Source organism: Micropterus salmoides, unplaced genomic scaffold, assembly GCF_014851395.1.
Source record: "Micropterus salmoides isolate LMB-PRFRI ecotype aquatic unplaced genomic scaffold, ASM1485139v1 Ms_hic_scaffold_6, whole genome shotgun sequence".
Classification (NCBI taxonomy): Eukaryota; Metazoa; Chordata; class Actinopteri; order Centrarchiformes; family Centrarchidae; genus Micropterus; species Micropterus salmoides.
In genome coordinates, this window is record NW_024044348.1 from 38,246,022 (window position 1) to 38,262,529 (window position 16,508).

Consider the following 16,508-nt stretch of genomic DNA (forward strand, 5'->3'; position numbering starts at 1 on the left):
AGAGTTGATAAATGTGTGCAGGAATGGACTTTTTTTCTTGAAAAGAGAAAATTAATCTATATATATATAATGTTAAGGATTTACATAGTCGAATCAGAATTGTCAAATTCTGCCTGTAGTTGACTGATCATGTATGTTTCTGTGCACAGCGATCACGAGGAGAAGCTAAAATGAGGCTTATTGATGACCATTTTCTCTCTCTCTCTCTCTCGCCTGCCATTCACCATTAAAATCAGACGTTGAGCATCCACATATCGCCAAAATAGTCAAATAGAAAGATTCGATGCTTCGATGGGCGGAGCCTGATTTGACTGTCAATCTCACAGTTGAAGCTTCGCAGCGAGACAAGGATCATGCCATTCTGGCGATATGTGGGTGCTCAACGTCTGATTTTAATGGTGAATGGCAGGCGAGAGAGAGAGAAAATGGTCATCAATAAGCCTCATTTTAGCTTCTCCTCGTGATCGCTGTGCACAGAAACATACATGATCAGTCAACTACAGGCAGAATTTGACAATTCTGATTCGACTATGTAAATCCTTAACATATATATATATATATATATATATATATATATATATATGGCTATACTGAGGACAGAGCTCCCAGCATGGCTGTGCGTTGCCTCACCTTCCTTGCAGCCTCGCCATGCAGAGATAAGCTGTCTTGCAGTGCTTCCTCTCTCTCAGCTGGCATACAGACACACACACACACTTCTGTTAACGCACACAGCTGTCCTTTTGTTGATCCCAGGCAGCCAGTCGCAGAGTTACAAAGTTTTAAACATGTGATCTTAACTTTAGATGTGTATATAGTTAATATAATATATTGGTATATGTTTTGTAACACAGTTTACACCAACACATTCTCATCTCAATGCGTCATAACTGACGCTTTCAGACAGCGTGACTAAGCGTAAGGATTTTACACTAAAGGTACGCTTGTCCGTATGAAATGCCCCCGTTTCTTACGTTGCAGCAACACAAGGGAGGCTAACCCTACCTGTAAGCTGTAGGGTTAGCCGGTCGACATGCATACATTCAGTGACTTAGGTTTAGGTTCTAACATTTCTGATGGTTGTGGTAAGGGTAGGGCATTCGGGGGGCTGTCAACACCTTTATCACGAACCTTTATCACTTCCGGTCTGTACGGGACGCCCCAGAGTGTCTCATAGAGACGCAACCGGTGCGTCTCACACATAACTACGCTTTGTCACTCTTTCTCAGATCGTCGGTATATGACACCCTGAGATGAGAACGGGCTCTTTATACACAAATATGCTATGACAGATAACATCAACTAAGTCATGAGTGATTCTGAAGTATCTATTTATATATAGTTTAATTATGTATATGTATGACAGGACTCAGCTCCCAGGGTAGTCCGACAGCTGCCTACCCTCAAATGTATGGCAAGTACTTTCCAAACTAACTAACTACCTAATCACACTGCGTGAAAAGGGGTGTATATGGGAGAATTCGGACAATGAATACGCCCGCTAAATGTGCTGTTTGGCAGGGATCTTTGGAACTTTCTTATGCGTACCTGTAAATGCCCGCAAAAAAAGGAACTTATCTGACCACATGCTGTTAGTTGACGGCTTGGCTTTGTAAATGCTAATCTTTTTTGGGACTGGCAGCTCAAGATTGCCTCTATTCCCCCCTAGTATTTAGGAAAGGTGATTGGGCTGATAAGTGCTTTAGAACTATTTTATTGGGATTGATCTGATGAAGGGTTTATGCTATTTCTGCAGACAGGCAATGTACGTTGTGTACACAGATGTGCGCAATACACAGATGTGTGTATTGATGTCTCCCCATGCAACGATCAAAATCATTCAATAACAGTGTTTGAAATAATACCTCTATATTGTGTCAATCTATAACAAAGACGGTAGAAACTGAAAAGCAGTTTTCATCTGGGTGTCCTCTGGTGTCTTCATAACAAAGGAGAAATACTATTTAGGATTATGCACATTTATTTAGTGTAAAATGAACTCAAACAACACAAAACCTACAAAATAAACAATGTAAAACAATACATTTTCAAACAATGTAAACTAAAAGGTGTTTACTTAACTGCACAGTTGTGGTACTGAGAACGCATATGCTTGTAATGCACAGGGAGGAATGATGAGGCAGTGTTAGACTCTATCCCCTGGGCCCAGTTCTTCAAAAGTAATCCAGTGGGATTTCAGATCACGGATTGGATCAAATCTTGGAAATGGGTTTTTCAAAAGCAAAAGATGGATTCCGAACTAAGATCAGAGCATGTAATCCGATCTTACATTTGATCTGGATCAAACCTGTCCTTTGGGTTTTTCAAAACTTTGAACTCGGTTTGGGATCTATTTGATCCAAAAAAACAGGATTATCCTGATTCAGTTGTCATTTCTCGAACCACGAGTTTTTTATTTAAGTGAATGATCACAAAATCAATGTTTACTGATGATATATACATTTCTTCATATTTGAAGCATATATGAAGCATGTCACATCTAATGAGATATGGTAAACAAAAACAAAAAAATCTAAAATCTCAAAGCTATCAGCTGTCAAATAAATGTCACTGTTGCTCACAGCTCTCTAATTCCAAAGTATATTAATGGCAATGACAACAACAAATATACTCAGTAGTCATTCAGTAGCCTAGTTAAAAGTAATTCCTCACAATTGCATCTCTAATTGCATGTCCAGTGTGTCCTTCATTAGGTAAGAATTGGCGGCTGTTCTGGTTCTACATCAGGCTCAGGTCCATCAAAATTGTCATCAAGAGTCATCCTGAAATTTGGTATTTGGATCACAGTGATCCAATCCAATGTTCCTTTAAAAAACTGGCATAAAAGTAAAATGGATCAGGTGATCCTGGATAGCAAAACATGGGATTTCCAAATCCGGATCAATTTGATCCAGATTACATTTTTTGAAAAACTGGGCCCAGGATACCCCAAATTTCCACAGGCTTTCCAAATTAATGCCTGTCTGGGTGAGGGTGCAGCCACATTATTTTTGCCACTACATGCTGAATAATGGAATGTGTTTGTGTTTTCACAGAAATTAGAAGGAATTGTTTCACTATTCCAGGATGCACCTCTGCAGTAGGATCAAGGACAGGCTCTTCAAAACTTGAATTGTAAACGCACCACTTGTAAACGCAGACACACATGCAGACCTTTCAGCCCTGCCTCTTACACAAAAAGTCACCCCAAGGCTTCTTACTCTACAGCATGCCTTTGCTAACTGACCAACCTTTGAGACAGAGCTGTTAGGATATACATTTGTGTACACTGACAACAAAGCTTGTCTCTCTGAATCTGTTAATACTACATTCTTAACGTAGGGTAATGCTTTAACAATCGCCACATCTGGAAAAACAAGTGTTGCGGATGACATAAATGAATACTGTTTTATGTAAATGCTCTGTACTTGTATAGCGCCTTTCTAGTCTTTTTGACCACTCAAAGCGCTTTTACACTACATCTGCATTCACCAGTCACACACATTCATACACTGAGCCTAAGTGCTCAAACAGAAACTAACATTCACACTCACTCATACACTGGCGGAATAGTCGCCAGGGGCAATTCGGGGTTCAGTATCTTGCCCAAGGACACTTCGACACGCAACCAGGGGGAGCCAGGGATCAAACCTCCGACCTTCCGATTAACGGCCAACCCGCTCTACCTTCTGAGCCACAGCCGCCCCAAATGTACATTACATCAGTGGTGTCATAGATTGACAAGGAACGCACATATTTTGATGAATTCCGTTGCATATAGGCACTTTGCAGTGGCATCTGGAGCTGTTGATGTTGGAAATTCCTCATGACCTGAACCTCAATATTTCTGTTGTTATTATGATACTGTCCCAACATTCCATTTAACCGCTCAAATGAGAAACACCAAAAGGCACAGACGGGGCCATAATCTCACAGGCATTTTTTTAAAATATAAATGTAAGTGCATGTCAGGTGTGCAATGAAGAGATCCATACAGTTCAACAAACTTGCAAGTAGTCAGCTACTTCAAGCCTATCATGTGAGATGACCCTTGAACACATAATAATGCAGGCTTGCACAAAATCAAACCACATATCATAATCTGGATCCTCAATCAAGCCTTTTCAACAAAACAATGAATAGATGGTTGTCCAGTTTTTCCACTGATTTGCTGTAAACCCACTAAACCCTGATGCAATTCTGAGAGGAATCCTTCCAACATCCTGTGGCATAATGAGTGAGTCCATTCTTTTCGTTCTTCAAGCTTCTGGATACTTAATACCCCACGTTCAATCCAGAGTTTGAAAACATGTCTAGCAGTTCCGAGGAGTAAATTGTGCATGGGATCAATGACAACAAACCGGATGGCATCATAGTATGGCACGAAGAACAGTTCAGCTGGCTCCAGTTTCTTCTGGGCTGCCTTTGTTGTAGCCTTCTCTGTCATCTTTGCAAATCTTTTGTGTTCCTCAGAGGTGCGCAGAGTCCAAGTTGATCTGTCAAATTTCACTTGTTACATCCAGAAAAGACAATAATTGTTTTAATGTTGGATATATTGCACACAATAGGAAAAAGCTGAACAATAGTGCAAAAAATAGCATAATAAATCAGATTTTACCTCTTAGTGCTCCATGGAGTAAAGCTGCTCTGTAAACCTGGCATCCAAAGGGTGAAGAGTCCATTAGAACAACTCCTTCCCACAATTCTCGGAGGTCATCAACCAAGGGCTCAAGGTATGCGTACATGTTGAGTTGGGGTTCTTTGGGTTCTGGTATTAATTCAATTCAATTCAATTTTATTTATATAGCGCCAAATCACAACAACAGTTATCTCACAGCGCTTTTCATAAAAGAGCAGGTCTAGACCGTACTCTGTGATGATATTTACAGAAGCCCAACAGTTCCCACCAAGAGCAAGCACTAGGCGACAGAGGCAAGGAAAAACTTCCTTTTAAGAGGCAGAAACCTCGAGCAGAACCATGGCTCAGGGTGGGCGGCCATCTGCCTCGACCGGTTGGGGTGAGAGAGAGAGAGAGAGAGAAAGAGAGAGAAAAAGAGAGTGAAAGAGAGAGAGAGAGAAAGAGAGAGAGAGAGAGAGAGAGAGAGGGATGTAAGGAGAGAGAGAGGGGAGGGAGGCAGCCTACACAATATACACACAGAGGTACAGACAGCGAAGGTAATGTTGCTATAAACTAAATGAAAAATGGTACAGATATTTATAATAGTGTTAATGGTAACCATCGTAATGTTAATGATTATAATAACAATAAGACTAGCAACAATAGTCGTTGCAGTAGAGGGTGTCAAGCAGGAACACGGGGGCAGCAGGCGACCCGCAGCCACAGATCCAGACTCCACAGCTCCAGAGCCAGAAAACCTGCAGGAAGTGGAGGAGAGAGGAGAGGGACGAGAAAGCACAAGACTACCAGAAAGGGGAGAAGTTGTGTTAGTAACATGCAATAATGGGATAAGGTTGCATACAGAGGGAGAGAAAGTAGAGGAGAGAGGAGCTCAGTGCATCATGGGAAATCCCCCGGCAGTCTAAGCCTATAGCAGCATAACTAAGGGATGGTTCAGGACTACCTGAGCCAGCCCTAACTATAAGCTTTATCAAAGAGGAAAGTCTTAAGCCTACTCTTAAATGTGGAGATGGTGTCTGCCTCCTGAAACCAAACTGGAACCTGGTTCCACAGGAGAGGAGCTTGATAGCTGAACGCTCTGGCTCCTAGTCTACTTTTGGAGACTCTAGGAACCACAAGTAACCCTGCATTCTGGGAGCGCAGTGCTCTGGTGGGGTAGTAAGGTACTATGAGCTCTTTAAGATAAGATGGTGCCTGACCATTAAGAGCTTTGTAGGTAAGAAGAATGATTTTAAATTCTATTCTGGATTTTACTGGAAGCCAATGCAAAGAAGCTAAAACAGGAGAAATGTGATCTCTTTTCCTGGTTCCTGTCAGAACACGTGCTGCAGCATTCTGGATCAGCTGAAGAGTCTTAATGGACTTTTTCGAGCAGCCTGATAATAAGGAATTGCAGTAATCCAGCCTAGAAGTAACAAATGCATGGACTAGTTTTTCTGCATCATTTTTAGACAGGATGTTCCTGATTTTCGCAATATTACGTAGGTGAAAAAAGGCGGTCCTTGAAATTTGCTTAATGTGGGACTTAAACGACATGTCCTGATCAAAGATAACTCCAAGATTCCTCACAGTGGTGCTGGAGGCCAAGGCGATGCCATCCAGGGAAACTATATCTTTAGATAATGCGTCACGGAGGTGCTTAGGCCCTAGAACAATAACTTCAGTTTTATCTGAGTTTAACATAAGAAAATTACAGCTCATCCAGGTTTTAACATCCTGAAGGCACATTTGAAGTTTAGCTAACTGATGAGTTTCATCTGGCTTGATCGATAGATATAACTGAGTATCATCTGCATAACAATGAAAGCTTATGGAATGTTTCCTGATAATATTGCCTAAAGGAAGCATATATAAAGTGAAGAGGATTGGTCCAAGGACAGATCCTTGAGGAACTCCATGAGTAACTTTGGCGTGCATGGAGGACTCATCGTTAACATGTACAAACTGAAATCGATCTGATAAATAGGACTTAAACCAGCTTAGAGCGGTTCCTTTAATGCCAATGAAATATTCCAGTCTCTGCAATAGGATCTGATGGTCAATGGTATCAAATGCAGCACTAAGATCTAATAAAACCAGTACAGAGACAAGTCCTTTGTCTGATGCAATAAGGAGGTCATTAGTAATTTTCACCAGTGCTGTCTCTGTGCTATGATGAGCTCTAAATCCTGACTGAAAATCCTCAAATAAACTATTGCTCTGTAGAAAGTCACACAGCTGTTTAGCAACTGCTTTCTCCAGAACCTTAGAGAGAAATGGAAGGTTAGATATAGGTCTATAGTTTGATAAAACATCCGGATCAAGTTTGGGCTTTTTCAGAAGAGGTTTAATTACAGCTACTTTAAAGTACTGTGGTACATAGCCTGTTGATAAAGATAGATTGATCATATCTAGTATAGAGGTGCTGACTAAGGGTAAAACATCTTTAAGCAGCCTAGTCGGGATGGGGTCTAAGAGGCAGGTTGATGGTTTAGATGAAGAAATTATTGAAGTTAGTTGGTAAAGATTGAGGGAAGCAAAACAGTCTAAACATGTATCTGGTTCTACAGCTGTTTCTAAGGTTCCTGAGTTAAGAGATAAGTCGGTGCCAATTGAGGGCAGGTCTTGGTGAATTTTGTCTCTAATAGCTAGAATTTTATCATTAAAGAAGCTCATGAAATCGTAACTACTGAGAGCTATGGGAATACTTGGCTCAATAGAGCTGTGACTCTCTGTCAGCCTGGCTACAGTGCTGAAAAGAAACCTGGGGTTATTCCTATTTTCCTCTATTAATGACGAGTAGTACGCTGCTCTGGCATTACGGAGGGCCTTCCTATAAGTTTTAAGACTATCTTGCCAAATTAAACGAGAATTTTCCACTTTGGTGGAACGCCAATTCCTCTCAAGTTTCCGTGATATTACTCCAACTAAAATCATGTTTTCATCTTTGAAGCGTCCCTCTCTCGGCAAATCTAAGACAACAAGATATATAACACCGACTGAATATGGGGAGTGCTTATACGGTTGGTACCAGTCAACATTCGTCATCAGTGCAAAATTATTAGGTTCTGATAGAAATGATTGACCATTTACATTTTGAAAGTCCTGCCAGATTTTCCCATCATATACATCCCCCATGACAGAGTCAGGCATGCTGCGGTTTCTCCATTGCTCACATTTCTCCAAAAATCCAGACCTTCTCACCAAAGTCTCCAAAGACTGACTGACCTTTTTGTAACAGTAGACATGTATGGGATACAGGTATTCTTTACCACTTGAGCTAATAAGCTTCCTCATCAAAGGAGTCCCACATTTGCTTCTTAATTTCTTCTGTGGGTGTTGGTGGAAAGGCCTATAAGCACAAGTGTTAATGATTTTTGTACCGGATCTAGTGGTGGTGTATGATTCCTCAATTGTGTATGTTGCCATACACTTTGGACATACCACAAACTGGCAAAAGCTGTCTCTGCAGATGTTAGTCCATTTCCTTAGTCAATATAAAGTCTTAGGGATCTTTCCAGCCAGCCCACAGTGTGTTTCACGCACAGAATATGTCCCATGAGCCAAATTAATTGTCTTATGCACTGCAAAAGTGCAAAAATTGCACGGTCTGATATTTTGAAAACAGCTTGCCATGCCAAAGGCATAAATGCAAGCAGTTTCAACATCAAATGTTCAGGGCTGTCTTCTGTGACCCTCACCCCCATCTGCATCCGTATATTCCTCTCCAAAAATGTCAGTATCTTCATGCCAACACCAATTTTAAAACCACAGACACAAAATCATCACCAAGGAGGACAGGTCAGGACAATGTAATTCTACATTCAAACTATTGTAAATACAAAAGAAGTAGGACAGATTTCTCTGGGTACTTTAGCACAGTAACAGTCTCCAAAGAATTACAGTAGTTTGTAAGCTACAGGCTTTGAGACATTTGACATTATTAGGCACACAATCTTACCATGCAAAGTGCAGTCCTCATACAGTTCTTGGTCTTGTATATCAGTCTGTTTGTCCCCTTGTTGCATACAAAACACTGCTGATGGCAACTGTGGAGCACTGGCAGTATCTGAAGAGTCACTGGCACCCAGGGGAAGCTTGAGATTTTCATACTCAAAGTTCTCTATAACAGAAAAACAAGAGCTATTTTACTCGCACAATATTTCCACAAAATGTAACAAATAAAAAAATGCTCTCCAGTGACTTTAGTCAAACGTTTGTGGTATCCCACAAGTAACTTAGTAAGTTTGAATGCATCATATTTGTACTTTTACTTGAGTAGATTTTGAGTGAAAAATAATTACTTGTAATGTTACTTTGGATATATTTATGCGTTCATGATTTGTTAAGAGGTAGGTGGTCAGCTGGTTTCAAGTCTGCTAACGTTGCATGGTTACCTTACGCATTTATGCCTCCGTATGTCTTTGTTCAGAGCAAAATAATGACTGAAACTACAGCATGGTAGTATAGCTTTCAAATAGCACTAACTAACGTTAGCAGCTACAGATGAAAATATTGTGCACGGTGCAGCCAGCCTGGCCTGAAATGAAAAGGGCGTAATTATAATTACTGAAAATAACCTAGACAGTCGTACCTTGCAGAGTGTCGTCCACATCATTTTCTGGTTGTTGTCCATGTTCGTTGTCCTCTGGTTGCGTGCTAAACAAACTCGCAGAGTAGGCCTATCGGTAGCGTCTTTTATCCAAACTCCATTTAGAAAAATATGTTTTCTTGTGCGAATAAAAAAGCGTGTGTGAAATGAAATCGTTACGATGACCACAAAACTGTCTCTTCCGTTTCCTTGTTCCCTCCATGGCCTGAAAGCAAACAGGTTTTTTTCCATTTTGCTTCTGTAATAAGTAGGGGTTAGCCATCCGGTCCGTTCTTCTTCTTTTTTTAAATTTATCGACCTATTAGTTTACAATGTTTCTGATAAACGGAGGGATGACTGAATTTAACCTGTATTTATTTTGCTACAGCGCTTTATTTCCGTATTTCTGCTTTCCAAACTTGCAAATGGATGATAACTACAATGAAGTCATCCAGTTCCAATCAACGGAATCAGTTTATGTTTTGTGTAGAGTGAAAGTAACCAATAGCATTACCTGTAACTGTAGCGGCGCAACATTTTGTTTGTGGATGGGTGTTACATGTGTATAAAACAAAAGGACGTTAAAGTTAGTAAAAGTACGTCGTATCCTGTTTACAACGAGAAGATGGCTTGCAAAAGATCGCTGGAGTTTTACGGAGAGCAGAGTTGAGATGTTCTATCTCACACAGGCTCCGCCCTCTACTGGACTCTATGGGTACTACCTCTCCTCCTATCACACGCACGTACTTGCCCACTGAAATTTTGCATACTGTAAGACCAATTGGACCTCACTACTGTACGTGCGTACCGTATAAATAGCGGTGTCCTCACTGCTCAGCATCCTTTTTTCTTCAGACAGATGGCGAACCACCCACTGACCTTGATGGAGTCGCCGCTCCTTGAAGCTCGCCTTTGCCTGTTGTGCCCCGGGTGCAGATTGATTTCCTGCGCGTGCTGGAAGAGGCCCTCGCTGCCCACCTTCTTCCTCACTCTGCTGGCTGGTCAGCGGGAAGGAGGCCCCGCCCGGCGCTGGCGCAGGATAGGGGGACGTTGACGTTAACTGGGCGCGCAGCTGGCCAAAGCGGCCAACAATCTGGGTGTGCTGGGCGGCGGCATCCGAGACCGTGATCCCCCACCCCTCATCGGACCAGGTAGATTTCCTGCCCCGAGCCATCGGTCAGATGAATAACCGGGTTCAGGGTGTGGCCACCGCTGCTGGGCACGTGATGTCTCTGGCCACAGTAGGTTCTCGCCACGTGTGGTTGACACTTACCGCTCTCCGTGGGAAGGACCGGGAAGAGCTGTTGGGTGCCCCCATCTCATCCAACGGCCTCTTTGGCTTCATATCCTCCGCTACTCAGCGCTTCAGAAGGTTGGAGGAGGAGATGGCGCAGCTCAATCGCCACCTGCCGCTGGCTCACGGCAAGGGCGGCAAGCCTCGCCGTTGTAATGCCACTCTCTGACGACGTGCTCCCGCCAAGCCAGATCACCGCTGTCTTCACAGATGTCCGTGGATCCGTCTCATGTCCAAGCCACTGTGTTTATCCGTTGTGTGCTGCTTGTGAAGGGTGTGAATGTACCAAATGTTTTGATTAAAACAACCTACATTCCTCAAAGAGCTAATTCCTCCCCACGAACCCCTTCCCAGCAAAGTGTTATGCAGAACACGGCACTTCAACACGGCGCGTTCACCGATGCTAAGCTAACGTCTTGCCCCGTGGCCCACACCGCTCTCCCGGCTAAGGCCGAATGAGACGGTGGTGTGGCCCGGGCATCACAGTGCTGCGACACACTCCGCTTCCGCGTCATGTCGGCCGAGAAACGAGCCGCTCTTGCCCTAGAAGCGGCACAATGCAGCTATCTGATCCTAGCCTGCATTCCGAGCGCGCTTACGTGAACCCGCTCGGGGCGTGCTGCTAGCTCACCGGTAGTGTTTTCGTGCCACAAAGACATACACGCTACGCTGCCGACAACTGCTCCAACGAGAGGTCGCAGCGCATAACGGAGTAACCGTGGTAGCTATTGCCGGAGAGATGCTGCCACTAGCCAAGTCTCTCCCGTCATAGCGAGGCAGAGAAAATCGCTCGTTGCCTCTGCGAGCGGAGTGTGTCGCAGCTCAGGCGGCGTAGCACTGTGGATGCCCGAGCCACCCCACCGTCTCGTTTGGCCTTAGCGTTTGCACACGCGCCGTGGCCAAAAGGGCTGCTGTATGCTTTCCTTCTACTCCATCTCATCCCCCCCTGCTGGAGAGGGTGAGAAGGAAGGGTTGTCAGTCATCCTGGTAGCCCCCAGCCGCAGATCGGCAGGATGGTACTCAGAGGTGACGCAGCTGGCAGTGACGGAGCCCTGGCCTGTGCCTCAAGTCTGGGGGGCTCTGTCACAGGAGTCAGGCACCATAGGCACGCTGCCGGTGCTCGGCCAACCTCTCCAGGTTTGGCTCCTGAAAGGGGAGGTTGAGACAGGCTGGGCTGTCCGCAGAGGTGGTACATACCATCCAGGCAGCGAGGGCAGGCTCTACCACTTCCCGCTACAAAGCTAAGTGGCTGGGCTTTCAGCGCTGGTGCATTGAGAAGGAAATGGATCCCATAACCTGCTCAGTGGGATCCATCCTTTCCTTTTTACAGGGCCTAATGGAGAAGGGATTGTCAAACTCAACCATTAAGGTGTATGTGGCAGCTATCTCATCTTGTCATGAGGGGTTTGGCGACAGACCTGTCTTCACCCACCCCCTCGTGAAGTGTTTTCTACAGGGTGTGAGGAGACAACGACCGGTGCTTCGTGTCTCTGCACCCCAGTGGGACCTGCCACTGGTACTAGAGGCTCTGAGGTCAAACCCCTACGAGCCCCTGGAACAGTCCTCCTTGAAGATGCTATCTCTCAAGACAGGGCGCACAGCTCACTCACCCTCTTGGCAGAGGTGAGAGCCAGTAACAAGGCTGTCGGCTCATCCCAGCTGCATGCTGCTTCATGGTGACCACAGTGCAGCAGTGTTAAGACCAAACCCCTCCTTTGTTCCTAAGAACATAAGAAGCTCGTTCAGGTCGAGGACCATACATTTGGATGCCTTCCGCCCTCCGCCTCACCCTGGGCCTAGGGAGGCGAGGCTGCACCTGCTGTGTCCTGTGCGCGCCCTAACACATTATATGAAGCGCACGGCCCCCATTCGATGCACTGATCAACTGCTTGTTTGCTTTGGTGATGGTGCGATCGGTAAAGCTCTATCCAAGACGCCACGGGGTGTGGCTGTGTCAACGGCCCTCTTCAACGGGGTGAGCGTTGAGGAGATTTGCACAACGGCATCGTGGTCTTCACCATGTCCATTTGTGCGTTTTTACCTCTTGGATGTGTCGGGCAATGTGTTCTCAGGATCTGTGCTCGCAGGTGCGACTCAGGATCTGTGAAGAAGGAGACTGGTGTCTACCATAGACTACATAGAAAACATTTTTACACTGACTCTGATGTCCCTGTAAGGGGTCAGGACAGTTCAGGTGTTGGTTCTGGCTGGATCAGATCCCTCTTGGTCATGCCAAACCCCTAGCAGTCTAGTGACCTTTCTGACGGGTGGCCCACTGCCCCATCGCTTAAGATGGAGGCAGCTTAGGGCCTGTGGCTGGTGACCTGTGGCCGATCGTGTCGGTGAGGTGAGCTGTGGCTCGGGGGCTCGGGGCTGGGCAGACAGTCATCGGGCTCCACCCACTGTACCCATAGAGTCCAGTAGAGGGCGGAGCCTGTGTGAGATAGAATGAAGGTTACGATATGATAACCCTAGTTCTATTAGCACAGGCGGAGCCCTCTACGATGGAGCCCTGCCGCTCCACCACCGTCTGCTGAAGGGTTGGTTGGATGCTGAGCAGTGAGGACAAGGCTATTTATACGGTACGCACGTACAGTAGCGACATCCAATTGGTCGGCTACTTACAGTATGCAAAATTTCAGTGGGCGAGTGATAGGAGGAGAGGTAGTACCCATAGAGTCCAGTAGAGGGCTCCGCCTGTGCTAATAAAACTAGGGTTACCATATCGTAACCTTCGTTACGCCTTTACGTCGGTACAATGTGACTATTCAAACGCCGAGTCCGAACGAAAACAGACTGATGCATATGGAAAGTGCGAGTTTGAAGAGGATATTTGAAAAGCTGGAGAGACCATGGACAAGAAGTCGGATAAGATGGAGGCTGACATCAATGAGCTCAAAGAGGCAAAAGAGGAGCCTGCTTCAAAGAAATTAAAGACCGCTGGGAACAATTCTGTTGCGGTAAGTTATTTTCTGACTGTCACAAACATTCGGCTGTGTCCACATAACTTTGTATGCTTTATTTATTAATGTATTTGAATTGAGCCCTCATACTATGTTGGATTTTTACAGGAAGCCGTACAGAGATTGCACAATGGGGGAAACAACATACACAAATATGACCCACAGAGAAGGTATATCTTTAAAACTATTGTTTCATAACAGCCCTTTCTTCTAAATTATATTTTTAATCAACCTTCTTTAATTACTGCTCCACAGTCTATCCTCCCCAAAACCTCGAGGTCACAACCTATCTTTTTAATGGCGTCTCCATGGCTGTACCGGACGTAGATCCTGCTGTTGTTAAAGGTAAGTCACAAGAGAATGTCCCAAGGCTACAACTATTTAACTGTATAGATTAGTTAGTTATAAATAAACACATTCTCCCCCCTCACTATCTCCCTCTCTCTCTAGCATCCTGCAAGACGTATTTTGAAACTGTTAGAAGGGGTTACAGGATGGCCCAAGATGAGAACAAAGACAAGATGGAGGACAGCAGGATCATTCCGTGCATGAGACACAGAAAGAGAAGAGTAAGTATAAATAAATATAAATCTCTAATAATAGTATAGTGTATTCTGTGCTAATATATTTTGATTTATAGAATTTTGACTGTGTGTGTGTAAATATATGTCATGTGCCCAGTGTCATTTACAAATAAAAAAAATAACAAACTCAACTTTGTCTATCTGATTACCTTTACATTATAACCATGAACACCAATGATAATAAATATTAATAATGAGTAATAATAAACCCAAATGAGGCCATACAGTGGACCAATAGTGTGGGGGGTTAGAGGAGGGACAAGGCATTGAGCAACCAATCTAATGCAAGACCTCTGACCAATTGATGGAGGCCACTGCCTTGTGGCCCAAAGTTGTGAAATGCTAATATTCCCTTGCAATGACCCCCACCCGGGGATTATTCACTATGGTAACTGATGGCTCTTAGTGGCTCCCTGCTGTGCCCCAAACTTGGTACATATCCAGGAGTATTCGGGATTGTGTGATGGGACAGCAAACTCAGCAAACGTTTATCTGTGGAGTACACAGGAGTGCTCAGGAGTTTTACATTACAGCTCTTTTCGCGCAGTGGTTGAGGCAGAGCAGCTGGGGAAAATCAGAGAAAACCAGGCAGGCCCGGCGCCACGAGGGGGCAAGAGGAGGCTTTGCCCCCTCAGTTATATTTTCTGCCCCAGCAGGCAAAAAATTTTCTCTATAGAGAATGCAGTCATTTTCGCGCTATTCATTTCTCACGTTAAATCCACATTCTGTGTTGCTACTGGCAACACCTTTAGTCTACTACTAAACAGGCATGCAGACTCACTCATCGCAGTGAGTGAAGGACAGGCCGATGGTGGGGAGGTTAGGAGTGAGTGATGTGTCTTGGATTCATTCATCATCTGACAGCGATCCACTTGTACAGAGTAAACATGCACAAACGCTGTATTCAGCCCTAAATTATGGCTTGAAATTATTCTGAGATGTAAAACATATGCCAATAGGCCTAACATGAAAAGTGGTATGGCTATAAACATGTAGCCTATGAAATAGACTTAGTGCAAAGTCGTCTTTCCCTGCTAGGCTACAGGGGTGTTTTGTGGTCGCTTGAAAAGAGCGTGTGGCTCCCTCCTGTGTTTTTTTTATCTGTGAAGAATAGTTTTACACCGCCATGTAGGCTATTGTTCAGCAAGAAAACATTTTTTCCCGTTGGGTAAAAATCTACTTTGAATTTTGGAATTGATTAGAATTGTTTCTCTCCAATAAATACTTTTGTTTGGACTTTTAAACTGTTGTATGTGTAACTACTGGTCTGCATGCTCGATGGAGTCTGTAAAAAGAAGCAGAACAGTAGTCTGCAACATTATTATTATTATTATAGCACCTATGAAAACAACAATAGTCAGTCATTTTTCTAAATTATGCTACATAAAATTCAGCTGTGTTTAGAATATTGGGTAAGGTAGGTAATCGCATCTATAGTGAAAACACCGACATTTTGCCACCACAGGATGAAAACAAATACAGAAACTGACATAGCAGCCTGATAACCTACGGTCTTGCTCCCGGAGCAAAGGGATTGACCTTTTTGCATTGACGGAAAAAAAAAACAGGTCTAAAGTCAATGGCACAGTATTTCACTGTGCCATTTTACAGCGTAACTTCATTGATTATTAAAATCTCCTGACATGCTGGCAGGATTGGTCAGGATGTTAATTGATGTTCTGTGTTCTTCTACACATCCAAAAGGTCTCACACACAGTCCAAGTTCATACAGTGAAACTGTTTGGAGTAAAGCAGCCGTCCTCCTGGTCAATCCTGAGCTCCATCAGAGCGTCTAAATGATTTCAGAAGATAAAAGTTGAATTCGGTTTCCTCTGTCCTGTCATGTCAACTTTATAACTACAGTTTTTTTTTTGTTCTGCTGCTCAAATAGGCTACCCCGCGACATTTGTTGTGACTTTATTGCGCAAATAACGTTTAAAATGACTGACAGCAGCCTCTCTAATTATGAAAGTAAATAATTTAAAAACACTCATAAATCAATAAAGCACAAAATAAAGAAACCAATGTAAGGGAGAGATGTGACCCTTGACCGGTTCATCATTTTATATTAACGCAGCACAGTGATGATCCAGACGTTAGAGGAGACAGCGTCTGTATGTTAACAGACTGGAGTTCCGACTCTTCACTGATAAACTACAGAGCTGCAGAGTAACATAGGCTTCATGATCAGAGATGGTTTTTATATCACGTCCACACTTCTCTCTATATCCTCTGCTGCGAGTCTGCAATTCAGTCAATTGGTGTTTTTCATAATGTGGCATTCAATACGCTATTATAATAGCAATGCGCCAAAGTACAAGTTCACCTGCTTTAAAAGGGAATGGGAAATGACACCGATTGCCGTATTGCATGTTATGCTCTACACACCCAAGTGCAACCCTTTTGAACCATGCACCCGGCGCATAGACCATGTGCTTCATGGCATGCGCTTACATCATTA